Genomic DNA, 20,224 nt, shown 5'->3' on the forward strand with positions numbered 1-20,224 from the left:
ATAGTTGACATCTAATCTTACTGCATGCAAAGATGGGCTCAATAAAGGACAGAAATGGTATGGACCTAACAGAAGCAGAAGATATTAAGAAGAGGTGGAAAGAATACATAGAAGAACTGTACAAAAAAAGACCATAAAGACCCAGATAATCGCAATGGTGTGATCACTCACACTCACCTAGAGCAGGACATTCTGGAATGTGAAGTCAAGTGGGCCTTAGGAAGCATCACTACAAACAAAGCTAGTGGAGGTGATGGAATTCCAGTTGAGCTACTTCAAATCCTAAAAGATGATGCTGTGAAAGTGCCATACTCGATATGGCAGCAAATATGGAAAACTCAGCAGTGGCCACAGGACTGGAAAAGGTCAGTTTTCATTCCAATCCCAAAGAAAGGCAATGCCAAAGAATACTCAAACTACCACACAATTGCACTCATCTCACACACTAGTAAACTAATGCTCAAAATTCTCCAGGGCAGCCTTTAGCAATATATGAACTGTGAACTTCCAGATGTTCAAGCTGGATTTAGAAAAGGCAGAGGAACCAGAGAACAAATTGCCAGCATCCACTGAATCATTGAAAAAGCAAGAGAGTTCCAGAAAAACATCTATTTCTGCTTTATTGACTATGCCAAAGCCTTTGACTGTGTGGATCACAATAAACTGTGGAAAATTCTGAAAGAGATGGGAAAACCATACCACCTGACCTGCCTCTTGAGAAACCTATATGCAGGTCAGGAAGCAACAGTTAGAACTGGACATGGAACAACAGACTGGTTCCAAATAGGAAAAGGAGTACATCAGGGCTGTACATTGTCACCCTACTTAATTAACTTATATGCCGAGTATATCATGAGAAACGCTGGCCTTAAGGAACCACAAGCTGGAATCAAGATTGCCAGGAGAAATATCAATAACCTCAGATATGCAAATAACACCACCCTTATGGTAGAAAGTGAAGAGGAACTAAAAGCCTCTTGATGAAAGTGAAAGAGGAGAGTGAAAAAGTTAACTTAAAACTCAACATTCAGATAACTAAGATCATGGCATCTGGTCCCATCACTTCATGGGAAATAAATGGGGAAACAGTAGAAACAGTGGTTGACTTTATTATTATTATTATTTGGCTCCAAAATGACTACAGATGGTGATTGCAGCTATGAAATTAAAAGACACTCATTGGAAGGAAAGTTATGACCAACTTAGATAGCATATTAAAAAGCAGAGACATTACTTTGTCAACAAAGATCCATCTAGTCAAACCTATGGTTTTTCAAGTAGTCTTGTATGGATATGAGAGTTGGAGTATAAAGAAAGCTGAGTGCTGAAGAATTGATGCTTTTGAACTGTGGTGTTGGAGAAGACCCTTGAGAGTCCCTTGCAAGGAGGTCCAACCAGTCCATCCTAAAGATCAGTTCTGGGTGTTCATTGGAAGGATTGATGTTGAAGCTGAAACTCCAGTACTTTGGCCACCTGATGCAAAGAGCTGACTCATTTGAAAAGACCCTGATGCCAGAAAAGATTGAGGGCAGTAGGAGAAGGGGACAACAGAGAATGAGATGGTTGGATTGCATCACCAACTCAGTGGCCACTGGTTTGTGTAGACTCCGGGAGTTGGTGATGGACAGGGAGGCCTGGCATGCTGCAGTTCATGGGTCACAAAGAGTCGGACACGACTGAGCCACTGAAATGAACTGAACTGAACTGAATCTTACTGCATTGTGATCAGAAAAGATGCTTGAAATTATTTCAATTTTTTAAAATTTACCAAGGCTAGATTTATGACCTAGTGTGATCACTCCTGGAGAATAATCCGTGTGCACTTGAGTGAAGTTGAAATCCATTGTTTTGGAGTGAAATGTCCTGTATATATCAATTAGATCTAACTGGTCCTTTGTATCATTTAACATTTGTGTTTCCTTGCTAATTTTCTGTTTGGTTGATCTATCCATGGGTGTGAGTGGGGTATTAAAGTCTCCCAGTTTTATTGTTATTATTTATTTACCTTTATATACTTGTTAGAACGTGCCTTACGTATTGAGGTGGTCCCATGTTGGGTGCATATATATTTATAATTGTTATATCTTCTTATTGGATTGATCCTTTGATCATTATGTAGTGTCCTTCTTTGTCTCTTCTTACGGTCTTTGTTTCAAACTCTCTTCTATCTGATATGAGTATTGCTACTCCTGCTTTCTTTTGGTCTCCATTTGCACCCTAGAGTATTATTTTTAAATTTTGGCTGAAATGTGTTGGGTCTTCGTTGCAGCATGGAGTATGGGCTCTAGAGCATGGGGGTCAGTAATCAGGGCATGAGGGCTTAGTTGCCACAAGTCGTGTGGTATCTTAGTTCTCAGACCAGATATGGAACCCCTGTGCACTGAGTGCATTGGAAGGTAGATTCTTAAGCACTGGGCCATCAGAAAAGTCCCAGCTTTCTGACTTTAAATCCTACTGCCTTTTCTATGGATGTGTAAGCCCCTAACTTTCTGTTTTGTTTTGAAGATTTTTTTGATGTAGACCATTTGCAACGTTTTTATTGAATTTGTTATAATATTGTTTCTGTTTTTTGTTTCAGCTTTTTGGCTACAAGGCATGTGGGATCTTTGCTGCCTGATCAGGAATTGAACCCACACCCTTTGCATATTAGAAGGTGAAGTCCCAAGCACTGGATCACCAGAGAAATCCATTGTTATTAAATACTCTTCTACAAATATGCCTTTTTGCTTGAAACATTTCAAGGTGTTTCTGTTTTCCTGATAGATACCAACAGATATTAGTGCAAAATTTGGTTTAAAAAGGGAGGGGTGGTGTAGTGGTTTTGTTGCTTAGTCGTGTCTGACTCTTTGCCACCCCATGGGCTGTAGCCTGCAAGGCTCCTCTGACCATGGGATTTCCCAGGCAAGAATATTGGAGTAGGTTGCCATTTCTTTCTCCAGGGGATCTTCCCAACCCACAGGTCAAACCCACATCTCCTACATCGAAGGTGGATTCATCACCACTGAGCCACCAGAGAAGTGAAAGTCACTCAGTCACGTCTGACTCTGCGACCCCATGGACTGTAAAACCCATGGAATCTTCCAGGCCAGAATATTGGAGTTGGTAGCCTATTCCTTCTCCAGGGTATCTTTCCAACACAGGAATCAAACTGGGATCTCTTTACAGGCAGATTGTTTACCAGCTGAGCTACCAAACCCCTAAAAAGGGAGAGGGGCACTGCCAAATAATAACCTAAAACATGAGGCCCTGCTTATTGGATAGGTGATGGGGTGTGAAGAAATTGTTGTCAGGGGACCTGCACATATGTATATGCAGTATAAAAAAATATTAACTCTCATATGTGATTACTTGGAAGGTGCAAATTTGGCGCCAGGCTGGTATTTGAAAACAGATTTCTGGAGGGATCTTTTCACTATAAGAATGGCATGTGTGTGTGTGTGCATGCCAAGTTGCTTCAGTTGTGTCTACCTCTTTATGACCACATGGACTGTAGCCCACCAGGCTCCTCTGTTCATGGAATTCTCTAGATGTGAATACTGGAGTGGGTTGCCATGCCCTCCTCCAGGGAATTTTCTTGACCCAGGGATCAAACCTGCATTTCTTATGTCTCCTGCATTTGCAGGCAGATTCTTTGCCAATAGCACCATCTGGGAAGCCCATAAGAATGGCATGCTGTGCCCAAAATACTTTTGAAATAATATGGCTTGTGCTAAATACCTGCTTTCTTCTGGGAGACTGAAACTTTGGTACGTGCTAGGCAGAAGGTGCCTACATGACCAGTCCCCAGTGAAAATGCTAGCCAATTAGTCTCTAATGAGCTTCCCTGCTATACAATGTTTCACATGGATTATCACAGCTTGCTGCAGGAGTTAAGCACATCCTGTGTGAATCAAAAGGGTTCTTGGAAGCTCTACCTGGTTTCCTCCAGACCATACACCATATGCCTTGTTTCTTTGCTGACTTGGCTTCATATCCTTTCACTGTAGTAAATCATAGCCATGAGTACGATGACATCCTGAGTCCCATTATTCCTCCTACTAAATAAATCATCTGAGGACAGTCTTGAAAACTGCCAACACAAATGCACAATCAAGTTCCTCCCAGATTGAACAACAGGAGTCTAATTAAGAAATTTCCCTCATTCCTAAGGTGCAGCATCTTCATGCATTCTGCCTACTGATTGAACTGTCTCACTGATTATGAACCAGTGACTGCTATGTGTCTCCCATTCTTCTCCTTCCTGAATGGGTGATTTTACTGTAGTGGTCTTGTGTCTGCTCCACCACTGAGAACTGTGTAGGTGTCCTGTCTATCAGCTTCTAACCCACCCTCTTGTATCTACTTTGTGATGTTGTCCTGAGACTCTGAAAACCACTGCTTTACCAGCTGGTTCCCTGGCAATGCTGTACCCCAAGGGGATACTTGGAGGAGCCTAGAAGGTTGGAAAAGGAAAAAGGGACACCGATTGTTCTTGTTTCTCTCTGTGCTTCACTTTCTCACACTGGCAGTGGCAGTCCATTTCAGTAGCAGCAGCTGAGTCTATTTTGTAATTTCCTCTAATCCGCACAGAACCAGTTTTACTGCAGCTCCTCAGAGGCATCATTACAAGGTGAACAGTAACTCTTGCTCAGAGGTTTGGGGGTCCAAGCCCTATGGGTCCCCCTCCAAGTGTAGAGATACTAGCAGTGGTTGACTAGCATCTCTTTTATTAATTCTGCATTTCAGCTTCAGAGAACCTCTTCTCTAACCTTCTAAATATTAGTCATTCAAACCTCTTCTCTTTACTCCCCATGTCCTAATGGTGATGGCTACTACTTTCTGTGACATCTTAGACTTCTTATTTTGACTCAGTTTTTCAAACACAAATCATTAATACTTGGTATTAAATTATCTCTTTTAAAATAGCTGGTGTATTCTCTCAGTCATACAGCAAATCACCACTGGCTACCTGTTTTACGTATGGTATTACATATGTTTCAGTGCTACTCTCTCAATTCACCCCACCCTCTCCTTTCCCCACCGTGTCCACATGTCTGTTCTCATGTCTGTGTCTCCGTTGCTACCCTGCAAATAGTAGGTTCATCAGTATCATCTTTCTAGATTCCTTTTCTATGCATTAATATATGACATTTTTTTTCTCATTATGACATACTTCACTCTGTATAATAGGCTCTGGGTTCATCCACCTCATTGGAACTGACTCAACTGTGTTCCTTTTTATGGCTGAGTAATATTCCATTGTGTATACGTACCACAACTTCTTTATCCATTCATCTGTCAGTGAACATCTAGGTTGCTTCCATGTCCTAGCTATTGTAAATACTGTTGCAACAAACATGGGGGTACATGTCTTTTTCAATTATGATTTCCTAAGGATATATGCTCGAGAAGGAAATGGCACCCCACTCCAGTATTCTTGCCTGGAAAATCCCATGGATGGAGGAGCCTGGTGGGCTGCAGTCCATGGGGTCGCTAAGAGTGGGACACGACTGAGTGACTTCCCTTTCACTTTTCACTTTCATGCATTGAAGGAAATGGCAACCCACTTCAGTGTTCTTGCCTAGAGAATCCCAGGGATGGGGGAGCCTGGTGGGCTGCCATCTATGGGGTCGCACAGAGTCGGACACGACTGAAGCGACTTAGCAGCAGCATCAGCAGCAAGGATACATGCCTAGTAGTGGGATTCTTAAGAGGAAGATGACATATGTGTACCTATGGATCATTCATGTTGAAGTATGGCAGAAATTAACACAGTATTGTAAGGTAATTATCCTCCAATTAAAAATAAATAAATAAAAATTTGAAATCACACACACACACAGAAAAGAGGCAGCAAATGATTTGGCTGTCAAAAATCTTTATATATCCTTTCCAGAAACACTTAAAAAAGAGCATTGCTCACTAATATTAGAAACACCATCAAATTCCTTGAGACCCTGGACTACCAGCCTGGTGCAGTGATGGGAAAGAAGTTTCTGTTGTCTCTCTTGGAGAGTGTGTAAGTTCCATCCAAGGGAGGAGGTGTGCAATGGGTATGAGGTGGACAGAAAGACAGACTGGCAGAGACCACTTAGTTGTTTATCAAACCTATCTCCTCTCCTCCTGGGTAAACAGCTAGCTTACAGTTTCCAGATCCCTTGTTTTTAGATTTGGTCACAAACAGTGTGGCTTACCTAACATTAAATTTATTGTCTCCCAGTTCTAGAGGCTGGAAGTCCAAGGCCAAGGTGGTGACAGGGTTGGCTCCTCCTGCGGGCTGGGAGGGAGAAGCCCTTTCAGGCCTTTCTTCTGGCTCTGCTGGTTGGGACAGTCTCTGACAACTTTGACTTGTAGAGGTGTTATTCTTCATCTCTAATGTCTGAACTCATGTTGACATGGTATTCCCTCTGGGTCTCTATCTGTCTCCAAATTGCCTCTTTTGGAGACATCAGTTATATTGGATTAGTTAACTATATCTATAATACAATGACCTTACTTCCAAATAAGATTACATTTAGAGGTAGTAGGGGTTAGAATTCACCATGTGAACTTTCAGTTCAGTTCAGTCACTCAGCTGTGTCCAACTCTTTGTGACCCCATGAATCGCAGCACGCTAGGCCTCCTTGTCCATCACCAACTCCTGGAGTTCACTCAGACTCACGTCCATCGAGTCAATGATGCCATCCAGCCATCTCATCCTCTGTTGTCCCCTTCTCCTCCTGCCCCCCATCCCTCCCAGCATCAGAGTCTTTTCCAATGAGTCAACTCTTCACATGAGGTGGTCAAAGTACTAGAGTTTCAGCTTCAGCATTATTCCCTCCAAGGAAATCCCAGGGCTGATCTCCTTCAGAATGGACTGGTTGGAACTCCTTGCAGTCCAAGGGACTCTCAAGAGTCTTCTCCAACACCACAGTTCAAAACGCATCAATTCTTCAGTGCTCAGCCTTCTTCACAGTCCAACTCTCACATCTATACATGACCATAGGAAAAACCATAGCCTTGACTAGACGGACCTTAGTCGGCAAAGTAATGTCTCTGCTTTTGAATATACTATCTAGGTTGCTCATAACTTTTCTTCCAAGGAGTAAACGTCTTAATTTCATGGCTGCAGTCACCATCTGCAGTGATTTTGAAGCCCAGAAAAATAAAGTCTGACACTGTTTCCACTGTTTCCCATCTATTTCCCATGAAGTGATGGGACCAGATGCCATGATCTTCGTTTTCTGAATGTTGAGCTTTAGGCCAACTTTTTCACTCTCCACTTTCACTCTCATCAAGAGGCTTTTAGTTCTTCTTCACTTTCTGCCATAAGGGTGGTGTCATCTGCATATCTGAGGTTATTGATATTTCTCCCAGCAATCTTGATTCCAGCTTGTGTTTCTTCCAGTCCAGCGTTTCTCATAAGGTACTCTGCATATAAGTTAAATAAGCAGGGTGACAATATACAGCCTTGACGTACTCCTTTTCCTACTTGGAACCAGTCTGTTGTTCCATGTCCAGTTCTAACTATTGCTTCCTGACCTGCATACAGATTTCTCAAGGGGCAGGTCAGGTGGTCTGGTATTCCCATCTCTTTCAGAATTTTCCACAGTTTATTGTGATCCACACAGTCAAAGGCTTTGGCATAGTCAATAAAGCAGAAATAGATGTTTTTCTGGAATTTTATCTTGCTTTTTCCATGATCCAGCAGATGTTGGCAATTTGATCTCTGGTTCCTCTGCCTTTTCTAAAACCAGCTTGAACATCAGGGAGTTCACGGTTCACGTATTGCTGAAGCCTGGCTTGGAGAATTTTGAGCATTACTTTACTAGCATGTGAGATGAGTGCAATTGTGCGGTAGTTTGAGCATTCTTTGGCATTGCCTTTCTTTGGAATTGGAATGAAAACTGACCTTTTCCAGTCCTGTGGCCACTGCTGAGTTTTCCAAATTTGCTGGCATATTGAGTGCAGCACTTTCACAGCATCATCTTTCAGGATTTGAAACAGCTCGACTGGAATTCCATCACCTCCACTAGCTTTATTTGTAGTGATGCTTTCTAAGGCCCACTTGACTTCAGGGACACAATTCAACCAGTAACATTGACAACAAAGTGTAGTGTGATATATACCACTTCCAGGTCAGGCCCCAAGAAACACCCATATTATATATGTTTTTTTCCCCTATGTCTTTCTTTTGGATATCAATCTCCAGGGACCTTGAAATCCACATATTGAAGAAGTCTGGAACCTTTAGTGATGTAAGGAGCAGAATTTCAAATGCCACCTCACCCTTATGCTAATCAGACTCTAAGAGAGAAACATTTACTGTGTGGAGACACTGAGGTTTCTGCAACCATTTGTTACAATACCTAGCATTACCTTAGCTAACACAACTACTTAGTTGAAAGTAAAGATCATACTCTCAAAAAGAGTATTATTATTCTACCTACCTAGTATTATTCTACCTAGTATTACATTCTACTTATATAAACCTAATCTTCCTCTAAGCAGAGTCCCCAGAGGGTAGAATTTATGTTTCACTTCTTAATCTCCTACATTGTTAAGCACTAGTTTTTGGATTAGCACTCAAAAATATTTGTTTAGTTGAATAAATGAAAATAAAGGTCAAAGCAAACAGGGAAATTATATTAATACAGAGTCACTATGCATTGATTCATCGTGACTGTCAAAATTCTTACCTAACCAATTAAAGTAATCTTCTTTAAATTAAAACAATTCATTTTAATGAAATTTTCCATTCAAAAAAGTAAAGATGACTTATGCCTAGAAAGCAAGGAAAATGATTGTAAGAAATTTCATCTGGCTATCAGACCACACAGCTGATCTATTAATTGGGAATATTTAACACTGAAAAGAGGACAGACATATGCACAGATGCAAAAGACAAAAAACATGAGACAAAGAATCAAATGACAGATTTCTTCAGTACATGTAAAAGAAAAAATTATATTTTGGAAAAGAAAGCTCTGATGAAATTTCCTGAAGTGTAAAATAATATTAAACTGAAGTTGTTTCTGAAGTTAAAAATAAACTGTCAGTTCTTCAAGGTAGTGGTTATGGGTCTTGAGAGGTAAGGGGGGAGGGGCAATATAGGGGGAGGAAATCAAGAGGTAAAAAACTATTGGGGGTAAAAGAAGCTACAGGGATATTTTGTACAATACGTGGACCATAGCAAATATCTCAGAGTAACTATAAACAGAATAAAATCTTTAAATTTATGAATCACTATATTTTACATCACTAACATGTAATTTGTTGTGTTTAGTTGCTAAGTCATGTCTGACTCTTTTGTGACCACATGGACTGCAGCCCATCAGGCTCCTCTGTCAATGAGATTTCCCAGGCAAGAATACCTGGAGTGGGCTGCCACTTTCTTCTCTAGACTAACATAGAATATTGTATATCAACTATAATTCAAAAATTAAAAAAAAATTAATTGTCAGGTCTTTGTCAGAGTTTGATACTGAGAAGCACTAAAAAAGTCACCAAGAAAAACTATTCTCTATATGAGGAAGGATAGGGTTAGATTTTTATGGTCATATGAAAAAGTAAAAATTCCAGACATTTTGGCAAAAGAGAAAGACATTGTATTATTTCCCTATAAGTTACCACACTGAAAACACATTTAGTAAACTTTCAGCTTTATACATGAAAAGAAATGATTGATGTGAAAACCAATTTGAATCCCTCCATTTCTAAAGAATGCAGAAACACTATTCTAATACACTTATGTGGTTAGCTGCTAGCAAATCAGTAAAAACCACCCAATTGATTTGAGTATTTCAGGTAGCTAGAGAGAGAAATGTGCTTAAAGTCACCAACAATATTAATAATCGAAGACTTTGTGCTCTGGTTATCTAATGAAAATCGATACTAATTGAAAGACTCACACTGGCCTGCCACTATGTAATCATGGTTTCCAACATAAATCTAGATAAGCGAGTTTATGAAAATAGAATAATAGAATGATGATGTCTTTGGTTTAGATAGATAATGTTAACAGGAATGACTTTCCAAGTAACCATTTTGATGTAAATTATTGAACTGCACCCAAACTAAGCAATTGAAAAAAAAAAAAAAAAACCAACTTCATTTGTCACTACATAAGGTAATATTATTTGTTATGATAGTACAAAAATAAAGATGATAGGGTACAAGAAAAAGAGAAAAGATTGTTGAGAATGTAAAATGTTAATAGCTTACTTTGGAAAATACTTTTAAAAGGGAATTGAATGTGAATACTTGGATATTGTTGTTGTCACGTCCAACTCTTTTGCGACCCCATGGACTCTGGCCAACCAGGCTCATCTGTCTATGAGATTTCCCAAGCAAGAATACATGGATATTGTCATAATCTCTAAGTCACGTCCAACTCTTTTGCGACCCCGTGGACTCTGGCCTACCAGGCTCATCTGTCTATGAGATTTCCCAAGCAAGAATACTGGATGTATGGCAAAATCAATACAGTATTGTAAAGAATTATTATTTAAAACAAACAAACAAAAAGAATACTGGAGCAGGTTGCCATTTATTTCTCCAGGGGATCTTCCCAACCTAGAGATCAAACTCATGTCTCTTGCACTGACAGGCAGGTTCTTTATCACTGAGCCATCATAGACATAAATGCACCAGATATAATTAGGTACAGGAAGTACAACACTAAATCTAGAAGGCAAAGCTACTATTCTTTCTTTTAACTGAGCAAACCAGAGTTACCATTTTCCCTCCTTTTGAAGTGAAAAGCAATCGTAGCAGTTGAACGCATAGATGGTGCAGCGTGTGCTTAGTCGCTCTGTCGTGTCTGACTCCTTGTGACCCCATGGACTCTAGCCTGTCAGGCACCTCTTGTCTATGGGGATTTTCCAGGCAAGAATACTGGAGTGAGTTGGTGTTTCCTTCTCCAGGGGATCTTCCCAACCCAGCGATCACACCCAGGTCTTCCACACAGAAGGCGGATTCTTTACCATCTGAGGCACCCGGGAAGCCCCTAGAAATATTTGCTTAGTATTAAGCAAATATTTATGCAAAATTCACAAGAAATTAAATGCTAGGAGAGACATTGGAGAAAAAAAGATTTTTTATTTAAAGGAATAACTTAGCTGGCTCTAGATTCTTGAAATTATCAAAGCAAATTATCTAAATAATAAAATTTAGTAAAATTCAATAAAAATATTTATAGACAATTTCATCATATAAGAGACCTTTGACAAGTCACTCAAGCTCTCTGGACCTCAACTTTCCTATCTGCAAAAGAGGAAAATAATGGCTAATTGCTAGAGACTGAAAAGTACACAAGCAAATATATGTATATGTTCCTTTGGTTTAGAGTATTAGAATTTCATGGAATGTACATATTTTTCAAGATAATACTTTTGGCTGATGCTTGCAAAGAAAAAATGTAATGCCCAAAACTCACTACACTTTTTAACAAAATAATGTGTAGGAAACATCTCTAATTACCTTTCAAATACAATTGTCTGACCATCAAAATCACAAGTAGACCAGGTAAGCATCAACAAAGGAAATATATAGTATGTTTCTTAACATGTAAACAACTGTCTGGAAACCAATATATTAACTGGTGATAGATAACTGATAGCTAAATTATTTTACTTCTTAATATGATTTGCATGTAACTCACACATAAGCAGTTTACTTTGTCTTATTTACCTGTTAGTAAACAGATTGGGGACTATGGGTGGAATAGAAACACCTTAAAATATTTCACATTTTAAAATAGGAATAGTCTACCAGTAAGTATTATTGTTCAGAGCATCAGATTTTCATGAACATGTCATTGGCATTAAGCAGGAGATAACTATAGATTCAACATAACTGCCTCTCAGTAGGGGATCAACATATGTTAAGAATCTTATAATAAACCATGATAAGAAAGATAAACCAGATCCTTTATCACTATATATTTTAGAGAATGTTGTTGCTAAACATAATAAAATGCTTATCTACTAGAACTGATTGCCAGGAGAAATATCAATAACCTCAGGTATGCAGATGACAACACCCTTATGGCAGAAAGTGAAGAACTAGAGAGCCTCTTGATGAATGTGAAAGAAGAGAGTGAAAAAGTTGGCTTAAAGCTCAACATTCAGAAAACTAAGATCATGGCATCCAGTCCCATCACTTCATGGCAAATAGATGAGGAAACAGTTGAAACAGTGGCTGGCTTTATTTTTAATGGGCTCCAAAATCACTGCAGATGGTGATTGCAGCCATGAAATTAAAAGACGCTTCCTCCTTGGAAGGAAAGTTATGACCAACCTAGACAGCATATTAAAAAGCAGAGACATTACTTTACCAACAAAGGTCCATCTAGTCCAGGCTATGGTTTTTCCAGTAGTCATGTATGGACATGAGAGTTGGACTATAAAGAAAGCTGAGTGCTGAAGAATTGATGCTTTTGAACTGTGGTGTTGGAGAAGACTCTTGAGAGTCCCTTGGACTGCAAGGAGATCCAACCAGTCCATCCTAAAGGAAATCAATCCTGAATATTCATTGGAAGGACTGATGATGAAACTGATACTCCAATACTTTGGCCACCTGATGTGAAGAACTGACTCATTGGAAAAGACCTGATGCTGGGAAAGATTGAAGGTGGGAGGAGAAGGGGATGACAGAGGATGAAATGGTTGAATGGCATCACTGACTCAAAGGACATGAGTTTTCATAAACTCTGGGAGTTGGCGATGGACGGAGAGACCTGGCATGCTGCAGTCCATGGGGTCGCAAAGAGTCGGACATGACTGAGCGACTGAATGATTGAATTGGACTGAACTAGAATTGTCATTAAAAGAAGTTCATACTCATAATTATATCAATATTTTAAAACCAAATGTACACATTTAAAGCCTATTTTTGACAGTTAAGAAATGTTGTTTTGTCAGAAGTACTTTCAAATGTTTTCAGTTTTTTAATGGATGTGTAAAAATACAAATGTGTGCTCTTTTAATTGTCTGGAAAGAGTTTATGTTCATGTAGAGCTGCCACATTTTCACTTAAGACTTCGCAATCTGTTCCAAATTTTATTATTCTGTTGTATCTGCTGTGGTTGCCAAGCATCATATCAATAAACAGACTCTCTCTTAGAGAGAACCATACAGTGCTGAGAATAGCTAAAGAAGCTAAACAGAGGCTTTGTGTATGTAGTTGCACAGAAGCAGTTTTCTATTAATATTAATATCTATTAATATTATATGGAGATGCTAAGGACCATCTTATCATTTAGGTTATAATCCCATTCATTTATTTGTGGTTACCTGGTAGGTGTCCCATGTGGCTCAGTGGTAGAGAATCCACCTGCTATGAAGGAGACATGGGTTCAATCCCTGGATCAGGAAGATCCCCTGGAAGAGGGCATAGCAACCCATGCCAGAACTCTTACCTAGGAAACCCCACGGACAGCAGAGCCTGGCAGGCTACAATCCACAGGGTCACTAAGAATCGGACATGACTGAGCAACTGAGCATACACGGTGGTCCAGTGGCTGGGACTCCACACTCCCAATGCAGGGGGGCCCAGGTTCCATCTCTGGTCAGGGAACCGGATCCCACACACCACAACTAAGAGTTCATATGCTGTAACTAAAGACCTTGTGTGCCCCAACAAAGATCCTATGTGCCACAACTAAAACCCAGTGCAGCCAAATAAATATTTTTTAAAAAAGATATCTTTTGTGATATTTAATCTATTTGTAATAATACTGATATTATATGATTAAGTTTTAAGCCATTCAGTATATAAATTGGGGCTTCCTTGGGGGCTCATTGGTAAAGCCTCCACCTGCTAATGCAGGAGACACAGGTTCAATTTCTGGGTTGGGAAGATCCCCTGGAGAGGCAAATGGCAACCCACTCCAGTATTCTTGCCTGGGAAATTCCATGGACAGAAGAGCCTGGTGGGCTACAGTCCATAGGGTCACAAAAGAGTTGGACAAAACTTAGCAACTAAACAACAAAACAATGTAATATTTGAATTAACTTCTGATTATTTTTAATAACTAAAAAACAGATATTTTCTTTTCTACAAAAGTAACATTTTAACTTAAAACCTGTATGAAAGTAATAAGAAGAAATATTGCTTGAAAAATAGCCAGTGAAAGGAAAGCAAAAATAGAAATGTATCCTCAAGAGATAAAAGATAATAGCGAGTTGTAGTAAGAACTAAAATGTATTATTTTATAAGCCCCAATATTCTGTAACTTCCACACTCAGCCGTCTCTATTCTCTCTCTTCATTCATATAATTAGTTTTTTTTTTTTCTCAAAATTGGCCATGTTGTAGTAATAGAAATACATGAGAGAATTTTAGAAACTATGTGTCACTTAGAGATTATTGAGACCAAAGTTTTATTCATCTCTATATTCCTGCATGTATTCCCAGCTTCACATAGTAGGCCTTCAAAGCATGTTTTTGGATAAATATATTAACCAATCTAACCCACTGTTTCCCAACCTTTTCATATTACAGAACACATGGGAAAAGATCATTCTGTGCAGTGCTCTTGGGTAAATGGAACAGGCTACACATGGCTACAGGTCACTGGACCAAAGACTCTGGTAAGCCTAGTCTCTGTCCTGCTGCCTTGAGTGACAGCAGGGACTGGAAGCCAAGGGTACTGAATTGAGCCCCAGATGCACTGGAAGATGCCAATCCAAGCTGCCCTGGAAAAAAAAAAAATCACACCACTTCCGAAACAGGCTGAAGCCTCGCTCTTAATTTGTTCTGAGGAAAACTTAATCAAAAGACACGTAAATAAGGTGTATTTTTTCTCCAAACTAGTATTTTTTAAAGTTATATATTTATTTTGTTTTCTTGTGGAAATGAGTCAATTACACTCAAGTATATACATAGCAATAACATGAAATCAGAGACAACCTTTGGCATTTTTGCCTTTGATATCTCAGTAGCCTATAGAGGTACCTGACTGCTATTTGACTTTTGAGGATTTCACTCTCTAAATGTTTGATGAAATTCTGCTTTCATACCCCAGGGTCATTTTCGAGACCTTAAGTAATTACCCAGATTAAGTAATTCGTTCTGTGCTCCGTGATGTCTTATTGCTAAATTCTGGGTCCTCACTGGATTTTAAAAGGAAAGAAAGACAATAGGTGGGTGGGAAAACAACGCTTTTGGAATTTCATGCAGCATGAGTGTCCTTTATCTTTCTATCTGCTTTGCTCCATTAAGGATGAAACACCACTTCAGGGTAATAATCTTGGGCTGAAATATTTCATGTTCTCTTTCGAATATTTTTGCTCAATCATCAGAAACATCAATGTATCGGTCTAAGAGATAAGTCTGCTTGGTTAACATCCCATCTCATTGATGAACAAGTTATAAGTCATCATTACCCCAAAAAGACTTTTAACATAAGGGTGTTTCCTGTATGGTGCACTTCTTTCATATAATCATAAAGACAAAATCAACACCAAAAAATGCTGTCAAGCTTGCAGAGCAATCATGAAATTATGTGCACACATATGGAGTGAAGCTCTTACAAAACAGGAGATTATTTATTACCTATAACATCAGAACATTATGGCAAAGGGTGGGAATAAAGTGAATAAGAATTGACCTATGAGGGAAAAGATGCATTCATTAAGAAAGGACAAGTGGAACATCTTGAATCAGCAAAGTTCTGACTCATGTTCCAGAAGTGAACTTCCTAATTCTCATACTACACCCTTCTCCCTGGGTCAATAAAAATCAAATTGAGTAGATCTTCCAAGGAGTTAATAGAGCATAGCATTTCTTTAATTAAAAAAAGTACTAGATATCTACTGATCATTTCAAAATTGATTATGAAACAAAGTTTATGCTTTCATGGAGCTTCCATTCTCCATATATAAAATGCCTGATGATGATAAGTGCTATGAAGGAAAAAAGTGGGGTTGGGAGGACAGAATGGTGGGGTCAGGGTGCACTTTTCAATGAGGTTGCCAAAGAAGATCTCCTTACAAAGGGGAAGTTCGAGGATCAAGGAGGTGGTATAAAATTACTGTCTAGGGAACTGAATTAACCTGGTAAAAGCAGGAAGGTTGCTGGACAGCATAGAGAACCCACCTCAAATCTGTGATCATTTTAAACTGTGACCAGCCAGTGTGGTAATGGATTAGTTTCTAGCTACATAGAGCTGCTCAGGTGCAGAAGGAGAAAAGGCAGAAAGATGAGGCAATAATCTTAAGAGAGAGGAGCAAGGCTTTAGGAGAGAGAAACAAGGAAGCTGAGACTGATTTCCATGACTGTTCTGAGAATATGACAGAGAAATGAGGTTGGGATGGTATGATGAAGGGTGAAAAGGAGATTGGGCAACAATGTAAAACTCCTGGTGTGGTTGAAGTAAACTTGGAGCACTGCCTAGAGAGCTGAGAGGGAACTTGAAATCTGTGCCAGAAAAGGCCTTGAGAAAGTTGGAAACTCATGCTAAGTAAACATGGCAATAAAGTCTTTCTCCCGAGTGCCTAGTCAAGCTCCCAGGAGAAACAAGCAAACAAAAGCAACAAAATCAAAAAAGAACTGCCTTATCCAGAGAGATACAACCATGATTATTGCTTTTTGTCCCCTGGGGACTGGTGTTGCCAAGTTTAAAAATATACACAACAGCCTCATGCTGCTAAAAACTGAAATCAAAACTTTACACACTGATTGATTATCAGGTGAAAATGCCTCTCAATGCTGAACCAAAATATTCCATTTATCTGCACTCTCGACACAGATAATTTTTCTCAGTGAATTACTTTCTTTTTTTCCTAATCCTGAGGCTTGGCTTGGAACTTCTTCACCAGACTAAAAAGAAATCATTGCTTGTTTTAATATCACCTTTTCTATGATTACTGGATCCTAATAGTGGCAATTTGCTTTCGCTCTTTTTTCCTTCTTAGATAGTTTGTCTCTTCTCAAATTGTATGTTTTGAAAGATAATTTCAATGTCTAGCTGTTCTCAGCAAGTAACTCTGAAACTACTGAATAAAAATTACATGCGGCTTTCTCTACCTTTAATTACACTTATGAATGTAAAGAGTTATGTAGATATTCTCAAGTTGAGTGAGATATGCATGTACATTGTAATGACAGTGAGTCAGCTTGCCACACCTCCTCTGGAAAGGCACTTTGAAATCAGATGTTCTTCCAAAAATTGACTGATGTTCTACACATAATGGATGAGACTAACTAAACATAAAGTGCAGGGTTCTATGTATTCCAATCACAGTGGATTAAGTCTCATCAGAGAGCATGACATAACTGTAACCAAAGGAGATGTGCTCTAATCAGCGTGTTGTTTCAGGCCTAAAGAAAAGTTAAGCAACAGAGAAATAGATCTTAGAACCATGAAAACAGGAAGCAGATCCCAGTCAGTGATTCTCACCCCTGTTGCAATATCTGACAGAGAAATTGTGGAATTTTACTAGGAATTTAAAAGGCAAACACTGCCAGACGCCAGCACAGGAGATCCCACCCATGACAAAGGTCATGAGGAAGAGCCCTGACGGGCAAAGTCGGGTCAGGACTCGAGGGACTCCCAATCCCACCCATGACAAGGTCATGTGGGCAAGGTGGATCAAGACTCAAGAGGTCCCCTAGATCTGCTGATCTATCTGTTATACTACACTCTCGGAGAAGGCAATGGCACCCCACTCCAGAACTCTTGCCTGGAAAATCCATGGATGGAGGAGCCTGGTGGGCTGCAGTCCATGGGGTCGCTAAGAGTCGGACACGACTGAGTGACTTCACTTTCACCTTTCACTTTCATGCATTGGAGAAGGAAACAGTAACCCACTCCAGTGTTCTTGCCTGGAGAAACCCAGGGACAGGGGAAGCCTGTTGGGCTGCCGTCTATGGGGTCGCACAGAGTTGGACACGACTGAAGCAACTTAGCAGCAGCAGCATACTACACTCTTCTGACATTGACAGGGGCTATCCCCAACCACCTTTCTCTGGAAAATTAACTTAGAGCTCCAGTTAATAGTCTCCTGCATATAAAAGGAGTGTCTCAGGTCAAACCTCTCTGCTGGCAAACTAGCTTGTGTGACAGGATTATCCACACTCTTGCTACTATGCACATGATTGTTTACAACCTCTCAACCATAAACAGCACTGAGAGTTTGGAGTATTTTGAAAGTCTTAGCTTGCATAGGGCTTTTCTAAAGATAAAAATCACGTTGGTGAAGGGTTTCATTGGTGAGTTAATGATTGCCGCCAGGCCTCCATATCCTCAGGCACCTGGGATTGTATTAATCAATGTAATTAGAATGTAGAAAAAGAAGTATAATAGTTTTGATGTTAGTAATACTAGACTTTTGAGTTAATTAATTTTCTCTTTGTTATAAATCACTGTACTCCTCTTTCTTTGCTATAAACCACTGTTTCCTTGCTATGTAAGAATGTGACTTTATCACTGTCTTAAGACTAAGTAGATCTTAAGGGAAAACAAGTTTTCTGATTGACTAACCTTTATCAATAGAAAGAAAGATGGGGCCATAAAATGTTAATCAGTCTCCAGACCAGAAGATATTATAAACAAACATAAGACCCTTGTGAGAACAAAGATATGCAAAGAACACTCTGTCTTTAGATAAGGGTCAGAGCAGCTGACCCTGAGTGACTCTGCTTCTTACATTATCTCTATGTACAACTTAAAGTATAATAGCTTCCCTGAAAAATAAAGAGACCGACCAGGACCAGGACCAAGACCAGTTCCACGAAAGCCTGGTTTCCCCATGTCGTCTTTTCGTTCTTACTCTCCTTTTCAGGCTAAGTCCTATCTGGAGCACAGAGGTCCACCGTGTTTACTTATTTGCCTGGGCTTCTAAGACCTGAACGGGTTGGCGCCCTGCGTCTTCACTCCCTCGGGAGACCGGGAGGGTGCCTGCAGCCTATGTAAATGGTGCAAGTCTCTTATCTCGAGACTTTATTGATTTTCTGTGTAAACCAAGGAATATAAGCCTCTTTCTTTCCTCTATTCCCTTAACTGGAAATTCTTTCCTTATCTCTCTCTTAATCTATATATCTCTCTCACCTTGCCGTCCATGCTTCAGATACCCTGGATCCAACTGGGACACATATATAAGATAAAAATAAAACCCCAAAGTCTTGCACACATAGTTGCAATGGTGGTCTCTTATACCTTTTATGAGAAGCCTGAACTGTGAACGTCCCGATGTCCAAGGTGGTTTTAGAAAAGTCAGAGGAACCAGAGATCAAATTGCCAACATCCACTGGATCATGGAAAAAGCAAGAGAGTTCCAGAAAACATCTATTTCTGCTTTATTGACTATGCCAAAGCCTTTGACTGTGTGGATCATGATAAACTGTGGTAAATTCTGAAAGACATGGGAATACCTGACCACCTGACCTGCCTCTTGAGAAATCTGTATGCAGGTCAGGAAGCAACAGTTAAATCTGGACATGGAACAACAGACTGGTTTCAAATAGGAAAAGGAGTATGTCAAGGCTATATATTGTCACCCTGCTTATTTAACTTATATGCAGAGTACATCATGAGAAACACTGGGCTGGAAGAAACACCAGCTGGAATCAAGATTGCTGGGAGAAATATCAATAACCTCAGATATGCAGATGACACCACCCTTATGGCAGAAAGGGAAGAGGAACTAAAAAGCCTCTTGATGAAAGTGAAAGAGGAGAGTGAAAAAGTTGGCTTCAAGCTCAACATTCAGAAAACGAAGATCATGGCATCCAGTCCCATCACCCCATGGGAAATAGATGGGGAAACAGTGGAAACAGTGTCAGACTTTATTTTTGGGGCTCCAAAATCACTGCAGATGGTGACTGCAGCCATGAAATTAAAAGACCCTTACTCCTTGGAAGAAAAGTTATGATCAACCTAGACAGCATATTCAAAAGCAGAGACATTACTTTGCCGACTAAGGTCCATCTAGTCAAGTCTATGGTTTTTCCTGTGGTCATGTATGGATGTGAGAGTTGGACTGTGAAGAAGGCTGAGCGCTGAAAAATTGATGCTTTTGAACTGTGGTGTTGGAGAAGACTCTTGAGAGTCCGTTGGACCAGTCCATTCTGAAGGAGATCAGCCCTGAGATTTCTTTGCAAGGAATGATGCTAAAGCTGAAACTCCAGTAGTTTGGCCACCTCATGCAAAGAGCTGAGTCATTGGAAAAGACTCTGATGTTGCGAGGGATTGGGGGCAGAAGGAGAAGGGGACGACAGAGGATGAGATGGCTGGATGGCATCACTGACTCAGTGGACATGAG

The sequence above is a fragment of the Ovis aries genome, chromosome 2 (genome assembly GCF_016772045.2).
Source record: "Ovis aries strain OAR_USU_Benz2616 breed Rambouillet chromosome 2, ARS-UI_Ramb_v3.0, whole genome shotgun sequence".
NCBI classification, from domain to species: domain Eukaryota; kingdom Metazoa; phylum Chordata; class Mammalia; order Artiodactyla; family Bovidae; genus Ovis; species Ovis aries.